The sequence below is a fragment of the Camelus ferus genome, chromosome 13, assembly GCF_009834535.1.
Source record: "Camelus ferus isolate YT-003-E chromosome 13, BCGSAC_Cfer_1.0, whole genome shotgun sequence".
NCBI lineage: Eukaryota > Metazoa > Chordata > Mammalia > Artiodactyla > Camelidae > Camelus > Camelus ferus.
The window spans coordinates 31,758,457-31,784,438 of record NC_045708.1 but is presented as its reverse complement, the minus strand read 5'-3'; the positions used below and the strand labels follow the sequence as shown (position 1 = coordinate 31,784,438).

Sequence of the window (25,982 nt, the reverse complement as noted above, 5' to 3'; positions counted from 1 at the left end):
TATCCTGAAACCAAAGCCAGACAATGCAAGAGGAAAAAAACATGATCCTACATATAAACAATGAAGCAAAAATCTTAAATAAATGTTAACAAATTAAATCCAGCAGTGTATTAAAAGAATTGTTCATCAAGCCCAAAGAGGATTTATCCTAGCATCGCTAGGATAGTTAGGCATTAGACTATATACCAATTTAACTTATTATATTAATAAACTTAAACATTTTTAAATGAATGTCTTAATAAATTCAACACCCATTAATGATATAAAAGGAAAAAATCTCCTAGCAAACTAGGAAAAGAACAGCTTTAATTTGATACAGTGTTTGTTTTTAATTTAAAAAAATGATAAAAAAAAAAAAACCTCCAGCAAACGCCATACTTAACAGAAAAACAATAAACACATTCCAACTGAAGTCAGAAACAAGACAAAAATGACCTTTGTCATCACTACTATTCAAAATGGTATCAGATGTTCTCTCTAATTCAAGAAGAGAAGGAAAGCAATAAGGGGCATAAACATTAGAAAACAAGAGGCAAATTGTGATTATTTGCAAATGACACTATCACTTACACAGGAAAACTTAAGAAAATCAATTGACAAACTATTAGAACTAATACGAAAATTCAGCAAGGTGACCATATACAAGATCAACGTACAGAAATCAATAGTTTTCCTATACACCAGCAATAACCAATTAGAAAATGTAATAGAAAATATAAGGTTACAGCCACAATAACAACAACAGCTATTCAACACCTAAGAATAACTCTGAAAATAGAATTTATCTTGGGCCCTTACAGATAGTTCAAAATTAGGAAATCCATCCACCTAATTAATCACATTCATAAAATCAAATTTAAAACTGTACAATTATATTATACAGCAGCTGAGAAAATTCAAGAACAATTTCTGGTAAAATCAGCAAGTAAAACAAGAGACAAAGGGTGTTTCCTAACCAATAAAGAGTTGGTTTACTTTCTTTTTCTGAGAAGCTAAGAGCAAACATCATATTAAATGGCTAAACATTAAATGCACTGCTATTAAAGTCAGGAACAAAGCAGGCACCATGGCTGTCCCTCATAACTGCTTTGTGTAAAAATGAAAGAGAGGATTTGCAAACAGGAGTAACAATTTCATACAGCTGACCCCATCACAGAGTCTGGGCATGGCCCCCTCCCTAAACAAGACCATGGGCTATGATTTTACAGTACCCAACAGAATGGACATTGAAATCCCACCCAGAGACAGAGACTGATCAAAAGAGGCTTACTTTCTTCTTTCCTTATCAAAGCCATTGCCCAGCACTATCCAGGTATTATTCATACTGTTCCTGTCCTCTGCTTGAAAGAAAGAGTTTTTAATTTATCCGAACAGTCCTGAGACCAAGAGCACTTTCTGATATCCTATCACAACTCTTGTTTTGGATACTGAAGGCTAGGTTTATTCCTTTTTTTTTAAGGGGAAAAAAAAAAAAAACCCTCACCAAAATGGGTTCTAACAAAGCTGAGGGTAGGGCTTTTAAGCAGGAGGTTTACTGAAGTTACATGTTTGTCTTCCATTTTTAGGGAAGCGCACACACATTGCTTTAGGACGAAAGACCAGAGTAAGTTGAAGATGAGATGGGAGGACTGTTTTGAATCCCCCATACCCCTCTAATGAAAACAGACAGAGTACTGTGGTTTGAAGTCCTCTGAAACAGAGATACTCTGATTTCTCTTTGGGGAGTATTCTTGGTACCAACACCTGTAGGGGAAACTCAAAAAACAGGTTTGGGCTTTTCTATTATTAATATTACTCTATTAGGTAGAGAGAGAAATCAGATTGTGATAAAATCCCAACAAGTCCTCAGTAGACTACCTGAGGTGCTCTGAAGGTGGGATAACCCTTCAGAGTTGTCTCCAGATGGGATGAGGAGACCAGGCCCCATATTCCCATCAACTGATGTGGGCTATCCTGGGAAGGGAAATAACCTTGGGTGAGGTGACTCTCCTCAGTGAAGGCAACTTCAGTTTCAGCTGCTGGGAGAATCCAGTTCTCGTAACAGCTGGGGTAACCCAGGTGACATAGTATAACACCCACTAAGCAAAGTAACCAGGATAGAACAGGAAAAAATATGCAGAAGACATTTTTAATGATGTTTCAACAGAACAGGGGACAAAATATCCCCCTAAACCCTAAAGTATGAGCTGGTGGGACCAAACAGCAGTGAGATCTGGGTGATAAAAACAACAGCAGAGGAAGAAGCACAGCAAAGCCAAAGAATGAATCTAGACATTGTCAACAAGTACTCACTCCCCAAAGGAAGTCTACCACCCAGAGTGGAAAACTTGGCTGATGGAACTGAGAACAATCAGAACTGGGGAGGGAGCTATACAGGCTTCAATTTTCAGGTGGGTATAAGGAGACTTCAGGGAGGTTTTGAGGGAACCAGAGCAGTCTGGGTCCTCAAGGATCCAGAAAACATCCAATGAGTGGACAGAATCCCCCACTCACTGAGGAAAGCTAATGTAAATAGTGTACAAATTGATCAGGTCAGATAGTATGGAGATAAAGAAGAAAGAAGGCTTAGGTAATTGTTGGAAAAAGAACAGGAGAGGACAGACATTTGAGGCTATTGGTGGGATGGCAACACTGATCAAAGTACTTGTTAATACTTCAGGGCAAAATATAAAAGGGATCTGGAGAGCCATGAAGCTAGGAAAGGCATCCTGGCCCACCTCACTCCAATATGGTAACCTCCTCCTACAAGCACAGGGAAACCAGTATCACTTAAACATGAGCCATGGGAAAGTACTGTGGTTAAACCCCACAGAAACTTTAAGGAAGAAAAGGATAAAAATTATAACATACCTATAGAAAATGAGGCAGCCAGAAAAATATGGCCATCAGCCAGAAGACTACAACTTAATATGAACAAAAGAAATTAAGAAGGTAATAGAAACTACAAAAGAGTAATACAAATCAAAAATTTTACAGCTCAAAAATAGAATGGGGAGGCAACAAGGAAGCATGATAAGAGAACTAACAGAGCTCAGGAAAGAATTAGAAATAACAGAAAGATGTTTCAGAAATAAAGGCTAAACGGGAGAAACCACAGTACATAGACAGCACTGAAAATTATGTAAATTGAGAATGAGAGAGAGAAAAAGGAAAGCAATCCAATAAAAATTAAGACAGATTTTTTAAACAGTTTTGAGATAGATATAAAAAGCAGGAAAACAAGATTCAACATAGATATAACAGGCGAACCTAAGGAAGAAGGTCAAAACAATGAAACAGAACAAATAATAGGAACGGTAATCCAAGAAGATCTTCCTGCTGTGTAAGAAGGTACACATATAACGTAAGAAAGAGCACACTATGCACCTGATAAAATCAGTCCAGAATGATCAACACTGAGACATATTCTAATAAAAATACTGGACTTTAAAGAAAATTTTTAAAAAATCTGACCATCCAGGCAAGAAGACTGAATTACTTACAAGAAAGAAAAAATCAGATTTGCATCAGTATTTTCTTTTTTCTTTTTTATTAAAGTATAGTCAGTTTACAATGTTGTGTTAATTTCTGGTGTACAGCATGATATTTCAGTTATACATATATATATATATTCCTTTTCATACTCTTTTTCATTATAGGTTATTGCAAGATATTGAATATAGTTCCCTGTACTATACAGTAGAACCTTATTATTTATATACTTTACATACAGTAGTTAGCATCTGCAAATTCTGAGCTCCCAATTTATTCCTCCATCCCCTGGTAACACCCCAGGAACCATAAGTTTGTTTCCTATGTCTATGAGTCTGTTTCTATTTTGTCAATAAGTTCATTTTTGTCTTTTGGATTTTTTTTAGATTCCACATATAAATCATATGGTATTTTTCTTAGCATTAGTGTTTTCAGTTGAAACACTTTATACCAGAAGATAATAAAATAACATATTTAAAATTCTCAAGAAAACGCTAGCCAAGCATTTTATATCCAGCTAAACTGATCATAAAGTATAAAGGGCAGAGATAAGCTGTTATGAACATGTGAGAACTCAGGAAATATTGTTCCCATGAGATCATTCTTGAGGAATTTACTAGAGTATAAACTTCAAACAAAAAGTAAGTGAAGAAGCTTCAACATAAGGATTAGTGTTAAACATTTAATGTATGTAAGTGTAGAACTAAAAGTAAATATTGAGGATAAGGCTGATAGAATGCTATGTACTTATTATATGCTCTGACAATGTAGATGAGATGCAATGTCAAAATTGGGGAGGAAGGGGAGAATATATGGAAAATAAGATAAGCTCACCAAGTTCCTCATAGATATTAAGAGGGAGAAATAATATATTACTTGATTTTTTAAAATAATTTTTATGGGGGAGAGGTAATTAGGTTTGTTTATTTATTTATTTATTTTAATGGAGGTACTGGGAATTGAACACAGGACTTTGTACATGCTAGGTGTGCACTCTACCCCTGAGCTATACCCTCCTCCTATTACTTGAAATAGATGTCAAGGAGACGGAGGAGAAGATGAAAAAGTTTTAAGTAGTTAATTTTAATATTGCTCAAAGTAGAGAACCAATAAACTATTTTCTAAAAAAAAAGAAGTGGTATTTTGCAAATGTAGAAAAGTAACAATCAGAACAAACTATGAAACTATCTAAATTACAAGAGAAATATTTTTTAAAAGAGCTAGAAAGTGAGAGCATGAAAGAGAGAAAAACAGATGATCATGTGGTGAAATATTTTATAATTTAAAAAAGGTTTTTATCAATAATATAAAATGAGGCTTACATATTAAATGAAAATATTTTTCAAATTGTCAAACAAAGCAAAGTCTAATCCTATGTTACCTATAAACTCACCTAAAACAAAGAGATTTAAAAGCTTAAAAATAAAAGCAAGGACAAATATATACCAGGCAAGATGTAAAACACAAAGACAGCAAGGGTCATGATGTTGTATCTGTCAAGGCTGAATTCTGACCAAGAAGCATTAAAAAGAAAAAAAAAAGAGGGCATTTAAAAATGTTAATGGCTAATTTAACAATGGAGATATATATATATTCAATAACACAGCAACTGGCTTTCATAAAGTAAAAACTACAGCAGATGCAGACAAAATAGAAACACATTAACAAGAGAAAAGTTTAATACATTACTCCCATTCCAAGACAAATCAAGTGGACAAAAATGAGTAAGGATCTAGGAAACCTAATCCAGTGCTACTGAAAATGTGGTCACAGGCTGGTGCCAGTTCATGAACTGTGGTTACTAGATGCAGTGAGATAAGAAACTTGCTCCAGAATAAAAATCGATGTGCCACTTCCTTCATTTGGAAGTCTTGCTACAAAAACAACAACAACAACAACAACAACAAAAGCTGAACTATCATGTGCTTAGTGACATAGTAGACGCTTCTTTGAGTAGCATTGACCTAAACAACATAATCAATATGATAACCTTTACAAATATAGATATCAAACTCTGAATACCAATATTAAAGAATACACCTCCTTTTGAAGTGCACAGAGAATGCTCCTAAAAATTGGTATTTTAGGACATAAAGAAAACAAGCAATAAATATCACTAATTATTAGAGAAATGCAAATCAAAGCAACAGTGAGATATCACCTCAACCTGTCAGAATGGCTACCATCAAAAACTTACAAATAACAAATGTTGGCAAGGATGTGGAGAAAAGGGAAACTTTGTACACTGTTGGTAGGAATGTAAATTACTGCAGCCACTATGGAAAACATATGGAGGTTCCTCAAAAAACTAAAAATAGAACTACCATATGATCTAGCAATGCCACTCCTGGGTATATATCCAGAAAAAATTAAAACTCTAATATGAAAAGGTACATGCACCCCAGTGTTCAAAGTAGCACTATTTACAAGAGCCAAGATGTGGAAGCAATCAACAGGTGATAAAGAAGATGTGGTGTATATATACAATGGAATATTACTCAGCCATAAAAAGAATGAAATTCTGCCACTTGCTGCAGTGTTGATGGACCTAGTAAATATTATGCTTAGTGAAATAAGTGAGACAGAGAAAGAAAAATATTGTATGGTATCACTTATATGTGGAATCTAAAAAAATAAAACAAATGAATGTATATAGTAAAACAGAAATAGACTCACAGATACAGAAAACTAGTGTTTACCAGCCAGGAGAGGAAAGAGGGGAGGGGCAAGATAAAGGTATAGGATTAAGAGATACAAACCACATATAAAGTAGATAAGCAAAGAGGATACATTGTACTGCACAGGGAATTATAGTCATTATCTTGTATTAACTTTTAATGGAGTATAATCTGTAAAAATACTGAATCAGTATGCTGTATACCTGAAACTAATATAATACTGTAAATCAACCATATTTCAATAAAAATAGTAAAAAAAAAAATTTTTAAATGCAAATAACACACAGTACTCTGACTACAATGCTAGAAATAGGTAATAATAACAATGTTTCTTCCACTTGGAAAAAAATGTTTAATGCACAAAGTTTTAAATATTCCTGCAATGGAGTGAAAAGAAAAAATTTAGAACTCTTGAAAATACTACTACTACTCATGAAAACATTATATATGAATATATAATGGGTCATATAATAATGATCAATGGAAAAACAGTTATAAGAAGAAAACTCATATATTAAATATCTATATCAGTGAATATGAAAGTGAATAAAGAAACACTGATGTCACAAAGATAGAAAAAGGTCAAAGAAAACATAAGGAAGGAATTGATAAGAGTGAAAAATTAGTGAATTAAAAAAGCAGAGACAGAGTAAAAGTAACACATAAATCAAAAGGCTCATTACTTGAAGACACTCACAATGTATTAAAAACTATTAGATAACTTAATTTTTTAAAAGTATAAATATACAAACTAAATGATAAGCCAGACATGGCCATCAAAACAGAGCCTACTAATTTGTATAATTTTTGCAAATAAATATGAAAATCTTGATGAAGCAGATAATTTTCTAGAAAATTATAATTTATCAAAATTGACCCCAGTAGAAATATAAAGTCTAAATAGACAGAATTCTGTAGAAATACAAATTTGTAAAACAGAAACCCAACAAAAAAAGCATCAGGCCCAGATGGCTTCACAGGGGATCTATACTAAATCTTTAAAGAAAGGATAAAATGAAGGTTGTTTAAATAATTATAGAGCATAGAAGATGAAGAAACACTGCTAATTTCTTTTTTTGAAACAAGTATAACACTGACAGTAAATAAATAAAAAGAGAAAAATATTAGCAAACATACCTCACTAGCACATTAAATAAATACACATAACCAAGTGAGGTTTACTTCAGAAATACAAGATCATTTAATATTAGTAAATCTGTTTACATAATGCATCAAATTTATACATCTAAGGGGAAAATAAACTGATAATCTCTATAGATGCTGGAAAGGCACTTGACAAAATTCAAAGCCCTTTCTGTTAAAGACCCAATAAAAGAGAAATTGAGGGATACTTCCCATACATATCTTGACCCCAAATTTAACATCTTAATTAATTAAATGCCAAACATTAGAGGCTTTCCTGCTGGTGGTATAATTAAAAAAAAAAAAAAATTGGTTTTCCTCCCAGATTCCTGGCACAGAGCTTCAGAAACCCTTGGAATTTCCTGAGAGGAGTGTCTTGTTAGTCATAACGAGCCCCTTGATACTTGAGTTTATAAACTCAACACTTGAGTTTATATACTCAATACTTTATAAACTCAGTACTTGAGTTTATGCTAATGAGGTGATTCACAATGAGGATTCATGGGGCGGTGGCAGGTAGGGGTTTGGTAGCTTCAGGATGGAGGCTGGGGCCAGAGCAACCAAACCAGGCGTTGGAATTCTCACCCCAACCCCAATCTTTGTGTTCAATCTCAAAGCCCATGATTTAAAAACCCCAGGCCAGGAGGCTAACAAAGCTTCTCCAGCTGATGAACACCTTACTAGGCTCAGAAAGGAGTATCTCTTCATCTGGCTGTTCATTAGTATTCTTTGTAACAAAATGGTAATTATAAATATAGCACTTTCCTGAGTTCTGTGAGTGGTTCTAGTGGATTATCAACCTGAGGGGGTTCTGGGAAGCCCCAAATTTGTAGCCAGCTAGGTAGAAGTGTGGGTGGCTTGAGGACACCCAGGGCTTTTGAGTAGCACCTGATGGGAGGTGGGGGCAGTTTTGTCGGACTGGGACCCTTAACCTGTGGGGTCTTCACTAACTGCGGGTAGTTGGTGTCAGAATTGAATTCAGTTGCAGGACACACAGTGGGTATCAGACAAATGATGTGGGAACTCACTGGAAAAATCAGAAAGAAGACAAGGATGCCCACTATTTTAAATACAAGAGAAATCAATTAGAGGCATAAGAATTGAAAAGATAAAATTGCATTCATGAGAAAATAATATATTTCTTGGAAATTTATCATAAATGGAAAACCTATGAACAGTAAAAGTATTTTGTCAAGTAGCAAGATATAAAATTAACATACAGAAATAAAGAGCTTTGTAACTCCTTGGAAGAAACAGTAACCACTTGGAAGAAATAAAGGAAGAGGAGAGCTCAGATTCCATTTACAATAGTAAAAGCAAAATAAAACAAAACTCAGGCACAGATTCAATGAGGATTGTGTAAAGCCTACATGAGGAAAACTATAAAACATTCTTACAGGAGAACAAATAGATGTGAACAAATGGAAAAATATACCATTATTATTGATCAGAAGAATCAATATCAGAAGGATATCAATTCTCTCCAAGTTGAAATTTGTAAACTTAATGTGATCCCAATGAAAATATCTTGAAGTTATTATTTTTGTCTGGAACCAAACTAGTTGATTATAAAGTTATTTTGGAAAATAAATACAAGACTACTGTATTTATCTCCTTAGAATGAAAAGCAATGGGGACTAGCCCTACCCCACATTGAAATACTTATAAAGCCTATCTAAAACATGGTATTGTGCATAAATAGAAATATGGCTAGTGGAACAGGATATAAAATCCAAAGATAGACTCCAAAGTCATGTGGAAATTTAGTGTTTAATAAATGGTGTTGAAACAACTGACAGCCAAGTGGATAAAAGTAAAACTGGATCCATTCCTTATACCTTGCACTTGGATCAATTCCAAATAGGTCGGATATCCAAATGTAAAAATATCAAGTCATATAAATACTAGAGGAAAACATAGGTTATTTTTTTTTTACAACCTGGGAATGAGGAGGAATTTCCTAACTATAATTCCGTAACTGGATTCAATAAAGGAAACATGGGTAAATTTGTCTATTTAAATTTTAAAAAATGAAAAAAAATTGATGCTCAGAATACCATGAGCAATGTCAAAAGTTAAATAAAAAACTGAGACAAAATTGTAATATCACAAAAAACCAGTATCTCTAATGTATAAAATTTATCTAAATGTTGAAAAAAAATTTAAATCCCAATCCAATAATCTGGTAGCAAAATGGGAAAATAATGGAAAAAATAAATGCAAACAGCTCTTAAATATATGAAAAGATGCTCAATCTTACTCATATAAGAAAAATGCACATTAAAACTAAACCGAGATACCATTACTTATCAGATTTGCAAAATTCCAAGCTTGACAACACTCTGAGTTGGTGAGACTGTGGAGAAACAGGTACTTTTGTTTCAGGTATTGCTAATGAGGATGAAAAGTGGTACAACCATGAAGGGAGATTTGACAATAGCTAGCAAAATTACATATGCATTTATCCTTTGCCCAAGCAACCTCCTCTCTAGATATATATATATATGCCTAAGATAAAACAGCAAAAGCTTGAAATGAATGCTCAAAGCTATTTATTGCAGCACTTTTGTAATAATAAAAGATGTAAACAGCCCATCATAGAGGACAGGTGAATAAACAATGGTGCATACATACACTGGAATATTAGTCAATTGTAAAAAGAATGAAGAATATTTCAAAATATTGCTAAAAAGTAATCACCAGAATAAAAGTGAAAAAAAACCCAACATGCATAAGAGTGTGTACACTGTTATACTTTTTGTGCAAGAATGAAAAAATATATATATTTGCTTCTAGTCTCAAAATTTTAAAGTGCTATTTCTATTCTCAAAATTTAAAACAAATACTAATATATAAAAATGATTACCTATCAGGAAAAGGATACCTCTCTAAATGTATCTCGTTTTATAGTTTTGAGATAGTAAAAAATAACACAAATAATTCAAAACCGAACATAACTATGAAAGAAAAAGCAATCACTGTTTTTAAAAAAACAGAATAAAAACAAACCTATTCATTTATCAAGTTGTGTCATAACCATACAGAGAATTCTTTCAAGTGAATTTGCAACACAGTATACTGGCTAAACAGTAGTGAGATGGATCTGAAGGACGAAACAAACACAAAGAAATCTTAAACAATACTCAATAGATTTACCATTAGTAGTAATGTTGGCATTGATATTTCAGAACTATTACATTCATGTTAATAGGATAAAGTAAATGTCATCAGGAACCAGGAATTTCAGTATAAGAGAAAAAATTATGTGTGTGTAAAACCAAAGAAGTTAAGCAAAAGCTATATAACCTTTGATGTGAATTGAAAATATCCTTGATGTATGAATCCTTGATTGTTTACCCTCTTTCTAAAAGAATATGTATTTCCTTTCTCTGTTCACGGAAAAGCTCTGGAAGTGATGACAATCTAGAAGCAATGAGTACCCCTAGTGGTCAGATTGTGGTCTCTAAAATGCCATTTACCACTAAAAGGAGCCAGGGCTCCTTGGAGAAATGGCCAATTCTAATGCTGGGGCAGGAAATATACAGAATGAGCCTAGGATATCTTGTGCCTAAAAGTAAAGAGCTATCAAAGACACCAGGTCATGTCAAAATGACAGGCACCAACTGGAAGAGGCTCTCACTGACCAAACACAGAACGGCTTCAGCGTCAAGAATGACTACCATGAATGAAAACACATGGAATATATAAGCATCCATGAGTTCATAATAATAATTTTTTGAAACCTCATTGCTACCTGCTGTTCCTCCGTGGATCCTTGTTTTGAGTGTCTATTGCTGCATAATAAACCAACCCCAAAATGTAGTGCCTTAAAAAAAACCTCAAAACCTCATTGGTCACCTCTGGACATTGCTAGGATATCATCTAACTATTCTGTAAGTTTTTTGTTTTTTTTTAAAGGGAAGAATCCAGGTGCCTTTCCTGCAGGTCCTGTCATTCAGGCTATCCAAATCACTGATGAGAGAAAGTAATACATAGAAAAATCACAGCTAATAAATGCAAAAGAAATGGTGAAAATAGAAAAATCTCTATTTTATAATCCCTCATGAGATAATCGATCTAGCCAATGATCATCAATTACTACTGCAATTATTGGGTGGAAAATTAATGACAAACTTTAAACCAGGCTAAAAAGTCCTGAACCCACTGATCAACCGCAACATCATTAAAAGTTGGACTGTGCCTTCTGATAGGATGAAATAGAATATGTAGAGCACCACTTACAAAGTATCTTTGACAAAAAGGAAAAAATCACCAAGCCTCCAGATGTAGTTATCAATTTACAGAGAATATGGAGGATACAAAAATATGTTAAATGACCTCACAAGGTGACAAATTCAAATCTGGAATGTAATTACTCAATATATTCAACAAATAAATGGCATAAAACAAAACCAAAATGAGACCAGTAACCAAAAAAAAAAAAAAAAGAGGAGTCATTTTATTGATTTTTTAAAAGACTTTTGAGACTTAATAATAGCAAAGGTCACCCTTGGCAAGATGGCATCCCCCTTGGTGATCAGGTGCTGGGGAGGTAGCTAGAGGCTCCCATCGCACACAGCAAGTACCTGATGGTGATAGCTTATGCCAGATTTTCTGGTGCACTCTTGAACATCAGTGTCACAGATAATATATGAAGAGGTTCAAGAGGATATGCACCAATTTTGACAACTGATGACAACATTGTTTCTCAACTAGAAAAAAAAATACTAAACTTTTTAAGAAAACAAATTCCAGGATGATAATGAACTCTCAGCAAAACCAGGGGCAGATACACTGATATACACTGCTCTCCAAAAGAGAAGCTGCTTCCTACAGTGCTTTCACATTCTCGATTGAGAATGCCAATTCTTCACTGTGACAAAGCCATTGTTTTGGTTTGCTTCCTGAATTCCTTTTCTCTTGAGTTTGATCGTGCCTGGAAGCATGTCTAAGGAAGCACTGAATAGGATTCTCCTGACAGAGGGAGAGCCTCCCCTCTACCACCTCCAAGAAATGGAAGCACAAATATACAGAGATGTCAAAGAGTGCCTAACTCTTCTGTCAGACAGATTGGGAACATCTCTATTCTTCTTTGGAGATATACTTTCTGCCTTGGATGCCTACGTGTTTGGTTTTCTTGCACCTCTTTATAAAGTACACTTTCCTAAAGCTCAGTTACGAGAACATTGAAAACAGGCCTCCAACCTGTGTTGCTTTTGTGATGACATCCTAAACAGGTATTTTAGGCTTAGGCTTAGAGATGGATGGCAGTGTTCACCAAAGCCCTTAACTTCCTCCTTGGAAACTGCCAATGCTCAAGTTGTCTCCAGCAGAGGAAGTATTCCTTACTACGATCATCACCCTGACAGTTGTCACTGCTTAGTGCACAAACTTTTGCCTTAGTCATATGATTGTTACAGTAATCACTTATATTAAGTGTGTGAAGACAAAACAAAATACCATTTTTAGGTATAAGGAAGATTCTAAAACAAAGGGAATTTCCTACACCATTTTTTTTTTAATTAGGGAGCTTGTATTCTGCTTGGCAATGCACTTTCTATAATATAAAGATGAATGCTAAATGAAGGAAAAAATACATTGTGTTGTATATATTTAAAAAAAAACCAAAACCTTAATCTTGGCAGATTTTTGCCTTTGGTTCACATGTTTCTGACCAAAAGCTACAATTCTGTTCTGAATATGCACTCTTAATCTATTCAAATTCATTTATTCAATTTATTAGCTTTCCTAGACCAGTCTGAATATCTAATATGTGGTTTTTTAGCTAAGAAAAACTTCTGTTTAGAAACCAGATGCCTATTGTAGGAATTAGAAGACATAAATTACTTCGAAAGAAAAGACTATATTTAACTTAAAAAAAAATAGAGACTTAAGATACCTACCAACCAAATGCAATATATAAATCTCGTTTAGATTCTGATTTAAATAAACCAACTATTAAAAAGGCATTTTGAGACAACTGGGGAAAACTGAACATGGACTGATTATTAGATGACATTAAGGAATTAATCGTTAATTTTGTTGGGTGTGATAATGAAATGATTGTCATGCTATGGTTATAAAAGTAATGTTTAGGTTAGAGATTTTTACTGAAGAATTTACAAAGTGAAATGATATGATGCGTTGGATTGTTTAAAAGCACTCTAGCAAAAGAATTAAAAAGTGGGGGGGGCATAGAGTATAAATAAGAGGAACAGAATGTTGATAATTGTTGAAGCTGGATGATAGGTACTTGGAGGCTCATTATATCACTCTCTCTACTTTATGTATGTTTGAAATTTTTCGTAATAAAAAGGTATGAATTCTCTCACATGTCTCCCCGGGTGAAGCCAGTGAACTCAAAAGAGCAAGATCAAGTGTTAGATCAAATAAACGTTTTATAACATAAATTACTTTCTTTAAGTTGCTTTCTTTGGTCTTGAAAGCCTTTTAACAGAAGTTAAAATATTATGGAAAAATAAAAGACCATTGTCACAGATCGTTAATCCCATATGCTTCCCACGAGAAGGATAAATAGTTATATGGCAGTTTTATGGGATCCAAGACCCAATATAGAAAAATTTCCCAAAGGGCCCTGTAACACTCCATCCTCCCTTTTCTCTTCCTTTTTTTCATTTTTTTAATCAGTGGGGGCAAACGGGGGTAAACATTGAGGGGCGAAGTAATCTCCTATTTGACTAGTTGAAGCAAAGTAAAGATGGGAGCTGGTGGCCTCTGGTTTGAGATCCTCTAAAGTGATGGAAACAAAAGCACACGAAGGCGCCGGTCAATATGGCGGCGCCCAGCACAGTCAAGCACGGGGGGCTCTGTCTTTGGTAGCGGCGGCGACAAGAGGCCCAGGGAGACCCCCAGGAGTCGACAGGTCAGGACGCCAGAGCCACCTCAGCGGTGACCATCCCCTACCCCAACACATTCTTACCTTCTTTGCAAACTGTCCGTGAAGGAACAAAGCTGCCGCCTTCCCCTGGCGCTGCCCCCAGTCCCCCAGCGGCTCCCCGGCAGGGGGCTCAGGCCGTCCCCCGCCCCTACAAGACCAAGGCTTGCTGCAGATGGGGGCCAGACCCCCCCTGCAGAACCTTTGAGTGAGGAGAGGTGCCAGCGGCTGCACACAGGAGGCCACGTGGGCCGCCCTCGGGGGCCCGCGGGAGGAGGTGGCGCAGATGAAGAACTGCCTCCGAGTGCTGTGCCCTCCTCGGCTGGCGAGGCTGAGCTGGCCGCTGCGCAGCAGCAGCGGGAGGGGGCCCTTGAGCTGCTGGCCGGCCTGTCCGAGAACATGGACAATGCTGCAGACTTCTGCCAGCTGCCCGGAACGCGCCTGGTGGGGGGCCGCTACCTGGAGGCAGGGGCCGTGGGGCTGCGGTGGCGGGCGGCGCATGCTCATCGGCACGTGCAGCTAGAACGTGGCGGCCACCCAAGAGCAGGTGCTGGGCCTCGGCGCCCTGCACAAGCTGCTGCGCCGGCTGGACCGGGACGCCTGCGACTCCGTGGGCGTCAAGGCCCTCTTCGCCATCTCCTGCCTGGTCTGGGAGCAGAAGGCTGGGCTGCTGCAGTTCCTCCGCCTGGACGGCTTCTCCGTGTTACTGCGGGTCGTGCAGCAGCAGGTGCAAAAGCCCAAGGTCAAGATGGCGTTCCTGCTGCAGAACCTGCTGGTGGGCCACCCCGAACACAAAGGGACCCTGTGTTCCATGGGGATGGTCCAGCAGCTGGTGGCCCTCGTCTGGACAGAACGCAGCCCCTTCCATAAGCATGTGCTTGGAGCCCTGTGCAGCGTGATGACAGACATCCCCCAGGACTTGCGGGAGTGCCAGGAGCCTGAGCGGGGCCTGGAGGAGCTTCTGCGGCAACACTGCCAGCTGCTGCAGCAGCATGAGGAGTACCAGGAGGAGCTGGAGTTCTGCAAAAAGTTGCTACAGACCTGTTTTTCTTCCCCGACGGACGACAGCATGTAAACTGTTGGTGGCTTCTCACCCCTTCTCCATGGGAACCCCAGGCCTCCTGCCTCCTCTCACCCACAGGGCCCCCTCCCAAAGGAAAGCAGGGCCTTGTTGGTGCTGGGCCTGGGCGTGCCACCCTGTCTCCACTCAGCCCCCTGGAGGGGCGCCAAGAAAGGCGCTGGCTCCTTGGACCCCCTCCTCTCATGCACACACTCCATTCCCCTTTCTCATGTCCACACTGCTCTTCCAATAAAGGTGTTTCTATCCTACAAAAAAAAAAAAAAAAGTACATTAAGGCTACAAGGGCAGTGTTTGAAATTGCCAGGTGAAGACAACTTTACCCTAATAAACAGAGTACCATTTAGAAGGCATGTGGTCTTCAGCAAATGGCTCTTTTGGGAACTGGCACTTGGCTTGCTCCTGGACTCCAGGAGAGTATAAAAACACTTAGCCCTGAAATACTTGGTGACTATACAACCTCAACTGATCCCAAACCGTAAAATAGAGGGCTCTCCATCCATCAAGTGTAAGTGGTCTTATAAGACCATGCCCAGGTCTGAATATACACATAAGTTACATGAGCTGACTGCTTACATTCCCGGTATGTCTGCTCTCATCACATGCCATCCATCCCTCAGCCTGTGCTCATGACCTCACATAGAGTTTCCTATGATCAGAGAGCCAAGAGAGAAAACATTTTAGTCTTTTTACAGAATGCTCAACACCAGACACTGGCAGAGGCCAGAAGTATACTATTGTGTCATATATTACATTCAGATTATCCCTGAAGGACTATAAAGTTGGGAAATCCTAGTGGGTAGAACTTAAGTAGCACAACTTGTTGTCCTCTTTCTTAGTTAAGAAAGTGGTAAGGCCCCACAGGGACACATTAAAAAAAATGGCAAATTGTTAGCTGTACAGTCAGGGACTTGGAAGGGGCACGATAAGAAAATTGATGACAAGAAAGACTGGAGAAGATGTATGTAGATGGATTTAAGACCCTCTTAAAATGAGTCTAGACTATGGGAGTATTTATTCACCTTGTGAGTCTTCAGAATGGATTCCATAACCTGGTAGTCAAGATAACCTCTTCTGTGGGTGTCAGTCATCCCCTCTCCCTTGTCACTCCAGGACTTGTTCAATGGATTCATAAATAAAGTAGGCTTAATGACTTGGACATTCCCTTTCTAAGGTTGACATGTTTATTGCCATTGCTGAAGCCCAATTTACCAGGAGGAGTCGCTAACCATTGGCCCCTTGCACTTGGGGACAGTCAGGCACCTGAGGGCACGTTGATTACATCATAAATAGTCGTGATTTGGAATAGATACTTATTCTGATTTGGATTTGTTTCCCTCATTCACCATGTCTCTAGCAGCACTACTGCCCAAGGCTTGTTGAGTGCCTTATGCTGTTATGGTATCTCATGCTCATGATTACTGTTAATTTAAATGCAAAAAAAGACACACCAATACATTTTGAATATGGAATCCCATTAGCCATAAGTTTATCTTATTCTTATGCATGAAAGGAAATAGAAAATTTCCAATCATGCTCAGTAAAGTGTACATCTGTGAAACTGGGACATAATTCAGCCTCATAGCAGGTACTTTGAGAATAGATTTCTGTACAAGAAGTGATCACTGCAGGGCCCTGCCCAGATGCTCTCAGTTCCCCTTTATCTGCCCTATGTCCCTTCCTCAAACTTCTGCATGCTTTGCTGCTCAAAGCTTATACTTGCAGCAAAGCATGAATTAAAGGCATTGGACCCCCACCTCTGCCCTACTGTACAGAGGACTACAAGTGTCTGGGAATATTTCAAGTCCACCTCACCCCCACCCTAAGCGGCCCTTAGCCAGTCATTGACCAAGAGGACAAAAGCCCATCTCTTTAGCACAGGACAAACTCTAAAGCCTAATTCCTGTCCCAAAACTTCCAGCAGGACCAGGTCCCTCTGGGACGTCACCTGCAATTTTGCCCTTGCTTGGTTTCTGCCCTTTTGGGATCTTGTTTCCCTATTCCTTCATGGCTTTTCCTGGAAGCCTTCCCTAATAATCATCTTCACCATGGGTCTTTGACTCAGAGTGGGCTTCTTGAAGAATTCTACCTAAAACCTATTTTAACTGGCTAAACACAATGATTAATCCAACCTGCTTTGTCAAGACCAACAGGAAAGAGGTACTGAAGCAAGAACTTTTGTGTAAAGATCATTGAAAAAGAGGTTTTTGGAATTGGACACTGGAGATTTATTTAGTCAGAGCTACTAATGCAGAAACCACCTTTCCTGGGAGATTGGGGTGTCCTCCAGAAACTCTCCATCAAGTCTACATCAGGTTGACAGGAAAAGAAAGATTTAGTTAAAAATGTAGAATGGCTTCAAGGTAACATTCGCAGGGAGAGAGAGAGAAGAAGTCACAGTTTGATTAGAAATTCCCACAGCATTAAACTTTTTTGAAGAGAGAGAAATTTGGCCAAACTTACCAGAACTGAACAAGGGATAAGCCCTTGACTTGGATGCCACCTAGTGTGTGGAAGACATAAAAATCAGAGTGACCTAGGACTTCTGCTATGGGGAAATGACCTAATTCCTAGGCTCCCATAAAAGGAGTACAGATTTGGGGGTACAACTTGATTCTGAGCCCCCCTGAGGAGATGGGTCCAAGGAATTACCTCTGTCTGGAGGTCAATATAGGCACTTATTTTTTCCAGAGATCTCTTTGCCTACAGAAATAAAACTTTTTCTACTCAGGATCTTATTTAAAAGTCCTTCCTCCTCTTTCCTTTGTAATATCTCTGTCCCCTTCTTCCAGCACTTCAACTTAAAAAAAAAAATTTGTAAAGCTGTGATTCTATTCTTTTGCTGTAAAAATTATGAGCAACTTTCTGCTTCTGTCAGAAGCGCTATCAGTAGAATCTATATTCAACCATCGTCACTAAGCAGTAACAAAGGCAACTGCTACCTCTGTCCTTTGGTATAAAATAAGCCTAAGATTTGGCTTGCAGGGTCACATGTTTGACAGCACGGCCAACACAGTTAACAAGACAGGAGTCGAAGATCTGGTTGGTGCTGCTGGCATTGTCTCTGGGATTGAAGCCAAGGAGTAAGGCAGTGCAGTAGGCATGGCTGCCAGGACCAGGACCAAGGAATTGGCTGGCTCAACCAGAGTAGCCAGAGGTCAGTGGGATTAGGTCAAGCAGGCTACCAATGTGGCCAGATTTCTTACCTACAGGCAAGTAGGTAAATACATTGAGAATATTAGGAACCATATTGAAGAAGGGAGTTACAAATATGGAAAGGGGATAGACTAGAATAATTCTCTGGGATTGTATTGGAATTGGAGGTATTGATGAGAACTCATGATTTTTAACAGATGGATATAAAAAGCAAATATAGATGTATTTGCGAATGTGTATGTATACTTCCTAGCTCTGTCCTTTGAGAGGGTCTAGAAGCAATGTCATACCATAACAACAAGGATCCTTAGCATCCTAATCTAAATACTATTTTTCCATAAAAGGAAAGAAGGGTTCTTAGAAAAATGGCTAATTCCAGGGCTGGATCAGAAAAAAAAAAAAAAGCCTAGAATATCTTGTATCAGAAAAGAAGGAGATGGTCAAAGAACTGTGGGAAGGGGTAGGCTATAGGTCAGTGGTAGAGTATGTGCTTAGCATGCACGCCGTCCAGGGTAAAATCCCCAGTAACTCCTCTAAAAATAAATAGATAGACCTAATTACCTCTCCCCGAAAAATGAATTAAACAAAATCTTGAAAAAAAGAACTATGAGAATATGTCAAGAGGAACTTGAGAAAAGAATACAGGTACTACCACTGGTCAAATTAGAGACAATCTGAGCATCAAAGTATATAATTATGATAATGGATTTTAACTCATCAAATAAAATACAGATCCATGAGCCCATATGCATATAAATAAATAAATGAATAAAAAAATAAGTGAGGGAGAATTGAAAGCTCTTTTGAACAATGAATGCCAACTAATAAATGTAGAAGGAAGTGTAGAAGCAGGAAATTATTAATTGGCCATCATCGTAATGATAATTGATTTATGCAAGAATCATTAATGAATGCTAAAACTAATAGGGAAAACTTTGATGGGAAAACAAGTATTTACATAATCTCAAATTGTATCCCCACAAAATACTTCTTAATTACTTATTAAATTTATAAGTACAAGATACTTGTCAGTTAAATTAATAAGGACAACATACCTATTAATTATCATTACAGTGGAGAAATCTGGAAGACACCATCTTAACCCAGTGATTAAAAGCTTATATCAACTGTAATGGGACAAATCAACATCACGTGCCTCCTGGTATGAGAAGAACAGGGCATCAATTCTCAGGTTTTCCTGCCAAAAGTACACAGTCTGAATCAAATAATTTAAAACATCACACAAACCCAAATTAAGGAACATTCTACAAAGTAACTGGTCTGCATTCTTTAAAAAGTGTCAAGATGATGAAAGGATTGGATGATTCTGGATTGGATCTTGGACCTATAAAAGATAACAGACAAAATGTGAGTGGGGTGTATAAATTGCATAGTCAAATTGCTCCAATATTAATTTTCCGATTTGTCGATTGGTTGTACTGTGGTTATGTAGGGGAGTGATCTTGCTTTTAGGAAGTCAACATTGAAGTATTAAGGGGTGGTATTGAAGTATTAATGGAGCACCGTGCACAACTTATTTTTCAATTGTTCAGGAAAAAACAGATACATCTATATATACAGAGAGAGAATAACAATACGTATGATCAGGCAGATGTGGTAAAATACCAACAGCTGGGGAACCTGGTTGGATAGATCGAAGTCCTGTGTATGATTCCTGAAATTCCTGAAACTTTTCTGTAAGTTTGAAATGATTTCAATATAAAATCTGTTTTTCAAAAAGTGGGATTCAACATTAAGTTTCCAGAATCCTCCTAAAATCTCCACTCTCCATCTCTCGATCAATTCATGCTTTCTTCCAGGAAAGAGAAAAAAAGATCTCATGTACTCAATGAGTAGATTTCATTCAATTCTCAGGCAACCTAGAGATTTTAAGAAAATCTCCCTCTAAGGCAACAAGTCCTCTTTCCCCAAAGCCAAACTCTGGTAAGTATCCCAGTAAAGGAACAAGCGTTTTTAAGCCAGGAAACTCTCATGTGAAGATTTTATTTTTGGAGAATATTTCTTCCTGTTTTATTACATGTGCTGCTTTCATTGTCCAACTGGGTTGATGGCTTAAGCTTAGTACAAGATCTAATATTCATGCATAAAAATACCTTTTTTCTGACATATAAGTTTTTCTCCACTTCCTTATTTGGTGTATGTAATAGGTTGGATCAATGCTTCCAATGCTTCAGTGCTTTCCTGTGCTAAAATTATACATGCGTGGACTTTGGGACCTTGTAGTACCTCCCACTAAAGGAGGCAGAGCCACAGCTCTCTACCACACTGATATTGGGCTTGGCCATGTGATTTGCTTTGGCCAGTGGCATATGAGCAGAAGTAACTGCAGTTTTTAGCTGGGAATATTGCACGTTTTCCCACTCTCCGCTCTTATACTCCTGTGATGCACCACAAGAAAAGAGTGTCTAGGTAGCCGCTGCCTCCTCAGGGTGGGCCCCAGAAAGAAAGCATGAGGAGCAGACCTGAGCCAAGGCCATGGCCTCCAGACAAGCCCAGCCAGTCCAAAGTGAAGCAGATGCCCCAGCTGACCCGCAGATTTATGAACAAGAAAAATAAATGTACACGCATTTATTTATACTGTGGGTTCAATTCCAGATCACCACGATTAAGTGAAAATTGCAATAAAGCAGGTCACACAAATTTTTTGGTTTCCCAGTGTTTATAAAAGTTATGCTTACACTATACTGTAGTCTGTTAAGTGTGTAATAGCATTATGTCTAAAAAAGCACTGTACATAGTTTAATTAAAGAATACTTTATTGCTAGAAAATGCTAACCATCCTCTGAGCCTTCAGTAAAAAAGGAATTTTTTGTAATAATAATGTCAAAGATCACTGATTATGGATCAACATAACAAATACTGTAATACTGAAAACGTTTGAAATATTGCAAGAATTACCAAAATGTGACACAGAGACACAAAATGAGCAAATACTGTTGGAAAGATGGTGCTGATTGATTTGCTTAAGGCAGGTTTGCCACAAACCTTCCTTTTGTAAATGTCAGTATCTGTTAAGTACAATAAAATGAAAGACAATGAAACAAAGGTGTGCCTGTATGTCATTGTAAGCCACTGAGACTGGGGGTGGGGGGTTGTTTATAATGAACTATTATTAAAACAATATCTGACTCATGCAAATCATCTGACATTTTTGTAGATTTCCACATTTCTTCCAAAGGAAATGAAGAAAGGAGATTCACACATTTGGAACAAGCTTCAAATACCCAATTCATCCATGATTTGAAAAGATACACTCAGAAATATAGTCATACATCCCATTCTGACCTTTTAAAAAATCCACATGCCTTACATGTGATCCTTCCTCCAGAACAGGTAGATTCCTACTGATGAGGAAAAGCAATGCATTTCTTGCTAATAGGTTTCCCTCTAATATAGATCAAAGACTCCACTTTGGTTTGTCTGCAGTCTGGTAAAGCCTCTCTGACACGGCAGCTTAATTTCAGGTCTCACAAAGGAAGAAACCTCTTAAGTCTGTAACCTGTAGAATTTTATGGTATGATAGTGGATGCTGCCTAGATCTGATACCTCCCACACCTCCTCCTAAAAACCAAACAGAGAACTGAAAGTAAATAAAAATACCCAGAACTTACCCTCAGAGTGTACCTCTCAGACAGAAGAGACTGCACATTCCAATTTAATAGAAAGTGAGGGAGATAAACACCAGGGACCAGTAGAATTTGTACTTGAGCCCACACAGATGTAGGAGTGCAGACGGAGTTGCATGCAAGAGAGGAGAATGTGTGTGGGTCCTGGCAGAGGCAGAACACAGATAATATTAACGAAGTTCATCCCGAAACAGAGAAGAATCCATCCTGAAGGGAACTACTGAAAGAAGATCTGAGACTGATGTGTCAGAGCACTAACAATAGAGAACTCAAAAGCAAGTGGTTTGGAAAGTGTCCGTGACCAAAAGTGTAAAGCCTTTGGAAGGTACCAATCCTAAGGGAGAAAAAGAGAGGCACCCTAGAAGATAACAGTGTCTAGAGGAGGCCCCAGTAGATGGTGAAGCAAAGGAAAGAAGTAGCTTATAATAAAGACTCTACTTAAATAGATAAGATCTAAGGGTCAGAGAAAACTTTACCAGAAATGAAGGTACCATATATTAAAGAAACAGCTCTATGTTGTAGCAACGGAAAAGGGAGCCCTTGAACTGAAAATTAGTAAAAATCCCTAATCCTTTCCTCCCAGCCCTCCAGAAATTCTTCCTTCAAATATATGGGCCAGAAAAATCCAGCACATTCTAAACATGAACAAGAGCAATAAAAATCAAGCATACATACAAAGATACAATGATTGTTAAAAATGAGAATCAACCATTTTTGTCAGATGAAAACACACTGTCATATAGCAGAGGAAAATTATGAAACAAGAATCCAACCTGAATTTCAAATACTTAACCAAGCAATTGTAGATATGTGGGGAGGGGATCACAAGAAACAAAGATACAAAAATACAGAAATGGACCAAACCAGGAGATCATGTAAACTGTAGCTCACTTATTAGCTCAGGAACGAGATTGACAAAGACAAAATGATCTCAGAAATGAAGATTAAACTACACAGTGTCTTTGAGAATAGATAAGCTGAAAATACAATAAAGGATATAGAGAACAGAAATGAAAAGAACCAACAAAATGTTTCAAAATTAAAGAACTCGATTTCTGAAGATCAAAGAGAAAGTGTTAGATATAGAAAACAGATAAGGAAGATTTAACAGATACATAGTTGGAACCTCTGAGAAAGAAAATCCAAATAGTGGAAAGAAACTAATTTTTAGCATTCTAATTCAAGAAAACGTTTTGAAGTTAAATAATATCCATCTGTATATATTTAAAAAGCGACACAACTACCTAGAGAAATTGACTCAGTACATTCAACTCTGAGACATATCCTTGTAGAATGATTAGACTTTAAAAATTTAAAAAATTTAGGAACTCCAAGCAGAAAAGACTAAGTTATGTCACAAAAGGAAAAGTTAGTTTGGCATTATTTTCCTAACATAAATATTCAATCAAGAAAACAGTAGACTAGCATCTACACAAGGAAAGAAATTGTGGAACAGTTTACCTATAACATCAAGGCTGTAGGAGAGCAAATTTAAACATGCCAGAACTCAGAAAATAGTGTTCCCATTTGCCCTTCCTGAAAAGGGTGGGGATGGAGCTGCAGAGAAGCAAAGTTTCTGTATGTTTTTGAAGTTAAGCTGGTGTAAATTCAAATTAGAATGTTAAAACTTTAAGATGTTAAACACAGTCCCCATGGTAACCAAGAAGAAAGCTATGCAACATATATGAAAGGATACAAAGGAAATAAACCCTACAAAAAATCAGCTAAATGTAGAAGAAGGCAAGAATGCAGGAAATGAGGGACAAAAATGCTATAAAGGCATATAGAAGAAAACAAAAACAGATAGGAAAATGGTAGAATTAAATTCCTCCTTGTCAGTAATTACCTCAATGGATTAAACTCGCCAATCAAAGACAGAGGATGGTAGAATAAAGTGAAAAAACATGATTTTTTTGTGTAAGCCACAAAAAAGAATAAAATAATGCCATTTGCAGCAACATGGATGGACCTGGAGATCATCACTGTATGTGTGTATGTACGTGTGTGTGTGTGTGTGTGTGTGTGTGTGTGTGTGTGTGTGTATATATACCACATCTTCTTTATCCAGCCATTTGTTGATGGACATTTAGGTTGTTTCCATGTCTTGGCTATTGTAAGTAGTGCTGCTATGAACATTGGGGTGCATGAAGACACACTATTTTAGAACAATGATTTTAAGGGACAGAATGACTTTCCATCTTAATTTGAGCACTACAAAGAGCAAATACATGGTCAAGAATACATAGGTTAAAAATTCATTTGAAGATCATATGGCATTTAAGAATTTTATTTTTTCCCTCCTCTAAATTTTCACTTCTTTGGAGGCTTCCAGGTAAACAATGACTACTATTATCTCAAAATTGGATTAGTCCAAGATCCTAAAGTCAGCTAGCAACTTTATCTGACTTAATTAGATTATCATTAAAGAATAATACAATCACTGTTAATAGTAACAGTCTAACCAAGAATCATGACCCCTGAAAACATTACCAAGTTAGTTTAGTGAGCCTAACTCCATAGCCTCACATAAATTTCATTTTTGCCTGAGATTTATAATGACAAAATTGATAAAAATGTTAGTTGTTTAAATTATGATTCGACTTAATTGGACAGCCATGTGCACATTGAGAATCCTTAAATATTAGTGTAAATAATAATAAACTCTATGACCCATAGGCAATTTAAGGAATTGAGGTGATTCTTTTAATTTAGTCTTTGTATTTAAACGAAATCCAGAGTCTTACATAGATTAAAATGACATTATTTGATGTTTATTTCTCAGAGGGTCAAATTAAGGAAATATATCAAATTAAGGAGTCATACAGCCATATTTAAGCCCCAGACGCCACAAGTCACTCACGTGACCCCAAGGGTATATTGCTATGCTGGAATGAAACGGTCTTCCTCCAACTTGGGGGTGGGGGAGGGGAGATGGGCATCAAAAACTGCCATTGCCTTTTCTATGTGATCTGATCAAATCTGGGATTTCACCCTGGAAGTATTTCTGATTAGATTTACAACAAAGAGCTGGAATCTGCAGAATTGAGTGTTTGATTGGATCTAGGATTGATGCGTCCTGTTTGTTTAAGGACTTAGATTACGAAAGCTAAATCCTTTGATTTCAAATCTAGAATCTATGATTGAATCTTTGTGACCTCGGGCAAATTGCTTAACGTCTCTGAGCCTCACTGTCTGCATCCGAGGCCGACAATTATAAATTCCACCTCAAAGGACTGTGTGAGGATGAAACGGGCTAGTTGTATACATTTCTTTCCCCCACAGAACAGTTGGGAAATGACTGTAAAGATATCGTGCAGAAGCGCCTTGCAGGTAATCCAATCGGGTAGGTGACTCGTTTTCCGTGCACAGGGATCCGCCCACAAGGGCGTGGCCAACCAAAGAATTCGGGTCTGGGACCCCAACATCCGGCCTCCAGGCTCTATAAGAGGCAGGGACTTCAGCCAGCAATCCAGTGCTGGCAACTGCAGGCCCACGGCGGTTTGATCCTGGGACACACAATGGATCCACTGATGGTGAGTCTGCATCTTCCATCGCAGGGGCCAAAGTCTCGGTGCTGGGGTGGAAGAAACACCCAGGTGGACCCTGGTAAATCCTAGCAGGGTGTCCACTCATGCGGGAAGAGGGGCCCAAGAATTCGAAATGGTTTATTTCTTTATGAACCTGTTTACCGAGCACCCCTGTGTGCCTGCCCTGCCCAGGGGGTGCCCTTATCCAGCCAGTCAGGGTCCTGCAGAGGACACAGTGTAGGAAACTGTCCAGTTGACTTCTGTCCCTGTAGGCCCCTTAAGAGCATGGCTGCTGCCTGGATGGTCCCCCTGAGTCCCCAGACCACTGCCTGGTACTAGGCAACTGGGAAACTCTGGGGCAGGAATGGAAGGACACCCAAAATTCCA

At 37.8% G+C, this 25,982-nt stretch overlaps 2 pseudogenes; both read left to right on the top strand.

Moving 5' to 3' along the window:
- The first annotated feature begins 11,810 nt into the window (after positions 1-11,810).
- On the top strand, positions 11,811-12,695 carry LOC102507585 (annotated as a pseudogene).
- Positions 12,696-14,050: 1,355 nt separating this feature from the next.
- Positions 14,051-25,815, top strand: LOC102507839 (annotated as a pseudogene).
- Positions 25,816-25,982: the final 167 nt, after the last annotated feature.